The sequence below is a fragment of the Schistocerca americana genome, unplaced genomic scaffold (genome assembly GCF_021461395.2).
Source record: "Schistocerca americana isolate TAMUIC-IGC-003095 unplaced genomic scaffold, iqSchAmer2.1 HiC_scaffold_513, whole genome shotgun sequence".
NCBI classification, from domain to species: Eukaryota; Metazoa; Arthropoda; class Insecta; order Orthoptera; family Acrididae; genus Schistocerca; species Schistocerca americana.
In genome coordinates, this window is record NW_025726251.1 from 77,501 (window position 1) to 82,500 (window position 5,000).

The following is a 5,000-nucleotide window of genomic DNA, read 5'->3' on the forward strand; positions in this document are numbered from 1 at the left end:
ACCACAGCACCCCAACGCCAGCGCCTCTGCCGCACGAAATCGTGGACCGGCAATCACTCCACCTGCGCCCCACTCCAACCGCCCAACTCGCAACTCCAGCGGATGAACGGCGGACTTTTCCCGCAGTCGCAATGTGCAATCCACCCCTATAACATGCGTTTCATGAAGAGTTATCTCCAATATGCGACATTCCCGCTGTCCCTATACATGAGCTGCGGGCTGTACCAGTTACGAGCTAGAGACGCGACCGCGTTGCTCTCTGTACGAATGCCGATGCTGAGCGGTCAGCTAGGAGGCGCTCCATCCATGTCGGTACCGGTGAGCGTTGCACTCGCAGTCGCAAGAACGTACGGCAAGTATATTACCTGGAAGAGTCAATGACAGTCCACGCCCCCCTGCGTGGGAAGAGTCTTTCTAGGCCATGACCCACCGGAAGGGCGCAGCGTCCCCCACCCCAGACATGTGACGTCACACCATCGGTATTGACGACTAGACTGATTCCTTATAATCATTTGCCATACACCGGTGGAAGCTGCCGAGACGAGTAACTACATAGCGGGCTCGCCGTGTCACTAATGTACAGAGATACAACAGTTTCGACTGGAACCGGATTAAACGTATACACGGCGCTGATTAGTAATAGATAGAGCCATCAGAATACAGATAATGTATACAACTGTCCGTATACATGCTGAAAGACTCTGCTCACAATCACAACCACACGTCAGCCACACACCCTTATCACGCACTACTCTCTGCCTGTAACACGCACACAGACAATATGTAAGCACCAGCATGGAACAACACCCAGTGCATCCTCTCCGCCACATTAGACAATCCACACTGTCATAACCAGACTGGGAGGTCCACTCAGAAAACAGAATATCCCACCCACCCGACAACCACCATTGCTCAGCCAAGCCACCAACACCCACACATGTCCTACACAGGGGTGCACCCAACATCACAATACTGCCTCCTCTCACAGCACACAAACAATGGCAGGAATGAAAGACACAGGTCTGCCACAAGCATGGAATGAGAGCGCCGCCTGTCATGAGCCAAAGGTGCATCCTGACGTGGCAAATCAGATGATGCCGCAGGCATCCACTTACTATAATCACAATCAACAAACCGGCCGCCCCGCCCCGCCCCCCATTAAACCTTTCCTTACAACAATGTGTACCTTAACCTAACCTATATCGTACCGTAACCTAACCTATATCGTACCGTAACCTAACCTATGTCGTACCGTAACCTAACCTATGTCGTACCGTAACCTAACCTATGTCGTACCGTAACCTAACCTATGTCGTACCGTAACCTAACCTATGTCGTACCGTAACCTAACCTATGTCGTACCGTAACCTAACCTATGTCGTACCGTAACCTAACCTATGTCGTACCGTAACCTAACCTATGTCGTACCGTAACCTAACCTATGTCGTACCGTAACCTAACCTATGTCGTACCTTAACCTAACCTATGTCGTACCTTAACCTAACCTATGTCGTACCTTAACCTAACCTATGTCGTACCTTAACCTAACCTATGTCGTACCTTAACCTAACCTATGTCGTACCTTAACCTAACCTATGTCGTACCTTAACCTAACCTATGTCGTACCTTAACCTAACCTATGTCGTACCTTAACCTAACCTATGTCGTACCTTAACCTAACCTATGTCGTACCTTAACCTAACCTATGTCGTACCTTAACCTAACCTATGTCGTACCTTAACCTAACCTATGTCGTACCTTAACCTAACCTATGTCGTACCTTAACCTAACCTATGTCGTACCTTAACCTAACCTATGTCGTACCTTAACCTAACCTATGTCGTACCTTAACCTAACCTATGTCGTACCTTAACCTAACCTATGTCGTACCTTAACCTAACCTATGTCGTACCTTAACCTAACCTATGTCGTACCTTAACCTAACCTATGTCGTACCTTAACCTAACCTATGTCGTACCTTAACCTAACCTATGTCGTACCTTAACCTAACCTATGTCGTACCTTAACCTAACCTATGTCGTACCTTAACCTAACCTATGTCGTACCTTAACCTAACCTATGTCGTACCTTAACCTAACCTGTATTGCGCCTTAACCTAACCTGTATTGCGCCTTAACCTAACCTGTATTGCGCCTTAACGTAACCTGTATTGCGCCTTAACGTAACCTGTATTGCGCCTTAACGTAACCTGTATTGCGCCTTAACGTAACCTGTATTGCGCCTTAACGTAACCTGTATTGCGCCTTAACGTAACCTGTATTGCGCCTTAACGTAACCTGTATTGCGCCTTAACGTAACCTGTATTGCGCCTTAACGTAACCTGTATTGCGCCTTAACGTAACCTGTATTGCGCCTTAACGTAACCTGTATTGCGCCTTAACGTAACCTGTATTGCGCCTTAACGTAACCTGTATTGCGCCTTAACGTAACCTGTATTGCGCCTTAACGTAACCTGTATTGCGCCTTAACGTAACCTGTATTGCGCCTTAACGTAACCTGTATTGCGCCTTAACGTAACCTGTATTGCGCCTTAACGTAACCTGTATTGCGCCTTAACGTAACCTGTATTGCGCCTTAACGTAACCTGTATTGCGCCTTAACGTAACCTGTATTGCGCCTTAACGTAACCTGTATTGCGCCTTAACGTAACCTGTATTGCGCCTTAACGTAACCTGTATTGCGCCTTAACGTAACCTGCATTGCGCCTTAACGTAACCTGCATTGCGCCTTAACGTAACCTGTATTGCGCCTTAACGTAACCTGTATTGCGCCTTAACGTAACCTGTATTGCGCCTTAACGTAACCTGTATTGCGCCTTAACGTAACCTGTATTGCGCCTTAACGTAACCTGTATTGCGCCTTAACGTAACCTGTATTGCGCCTTAACGTAACCGATATTGCGCCTTAACGTAACCTATATTGCGCCGTAACGTAACCTATATTGCGCCGTAACGTAACCCACATTGCCCCTTAACGTAACCCACATTGCCCCTTAACGTAACCCACACTGCCCCTTAACGTAACCCAACACACGTTGGGCCTTAACCCAACACACGTTGGGCCTTAACCCAACACACGTTGGGCCTTAACCCAACACACGTTGGGCCTTAACCCAACACACGTTGGGCCTTAACCCAACACACGTTGGGCCTTAACCCAACACACGTTGGGCCTTAACCCAACACACGTTGGGCCTTAACCCAACACACGTTGGGCCTTAACCCAACACACGTTGGGCCTTAACCCAACACACGTTGGGCCTTAACCCAACACACGTTGGGCCTTAACCCAACACACGTTGGGCCTTAACCCAACACACGTTGGGCCTTAACCCAACACACGTTGGGCCTTAACCCAACACACGTTGGGCCTTAACCCAACACACGTTGGGCCTTAACCTGCTCTGTAATTGTCATACGACGCGTTAAATTAGTGTAGTGTTGCCTAACTGCAACCCCCGCAATATAGTTTGCTACTCGCACTGCCCGGTCCCCAGTGTATCGCTTCATGTTAAACACCTTGCAGCTATACACTGTAATGTGGATGGCAGCAGGACGTACATGCTCAATGCCCTTTGCAGTTGTTCATTGGCATTTGCAGTTGTTCATTGGCATTCGCATGTGCGAAGCACTTAGCCTACGCTGTGGTACGGCCTGTGTCAACTGTCCGCTGATGTTGTACGTCCAAATCACACACTGTACTGCACATTGGTCCTCATGTACTGAATGATACATCGTGGTACATGTGACCGTACAACGACTGCGCCAACAACGGCGAACCATGCGGTCCAAATGTTGTGCACTCAGCTACGTGTCGTCTCCCTATAAGAGCTGGATTGCAGTGTGGTATGCCCTGGATGGCGATCAGCATGAGCCGTCTGTTGATGTAGTGGCGCGTGTTGTCAGACGTAGTCGTCTCTTCTCACACACCGTGATAGCATGGTGCACTGCGTTCCACATCTGCGACATGCGACAGAGGCCGGTTGACAGTCGTTCGCGCAATGGACATCGCATACGTACGGGGGCCACCTTCCACGTGTTCGCGAAGCGTGCACATGTTGTTGCGTGTATGTGGGCAGACATAGTGTGTCGTGACACCTGACACAGGCATGCAACAATCGTTGAATTTGCAAATGGCGATGGACGCCTACGTTTGCTGGTGACGTTATGCAAATGAACAACTGGTAAACCGTTGTGGTGCGGTTGTTCTCGCTAGAGGTGAATCAGTGATGGCGACGATCGGTTGAGCTACCAACCGGTTGTTCCAGCGATACCCACCATGCCCACGAACGTGAATGGCATCTGGGTGTGAAGCGATACGCGGCGGTGGCTGGGTGGGACCGTCCCCGGCCGGTGAGGGGGGGCCTCCCGGCGTGCTGGCCGCGCGGTGCGTGGGCGCACGCGCTACAGCCGGCTGGTGGGGGCGGCCAGTGGCAGGCGCGCCGGCCGACGGAGGCGGCAGGCGGCGCAGCTGCGCGCCGGCGCACCCTGCACGCGGCGCCGTGCGGCCAAAGTAGGTCCTCGCGGGCCCGGTGCGAAGCGCGGTGGACATCTGCAGTGTGCTGGTCCGATTGAGGACTGTGTGCGCTGAGGATGCGCCGCCGCCCGGCGCTCGGCGCCGCGACGCCGTCTGCTGCTCGGTCGCCTCTGCGGTTCTCGCAGGTGGTTTGTATCGCAGCTGTGCGGACGTGTTGGCGCGTGCGCTGTGCTGGGAGAGTTCGCTTCGGCACCCAAGTGGGGCTTTTGTCCTTCTGTGGCGCTGGCGTTGGAGCTGCCGGTCACCGTAGGTGGCGCGTGTTGTCTCCCGCCGGCAATGCCACGACAGCACGCTCCCGGGCCTCTGTCGGCAGCGGCAAGCTCAGTTGGGAGCACGGGTGGTCGCACCTAAAGCGTCTACTCGCCAAACTCCGGGCGATTGCGCCTCTCTCGAACCCGACCAAGTACTTAGGACGGCGCTGCGCGCCGCCGGGACCTGAGAGG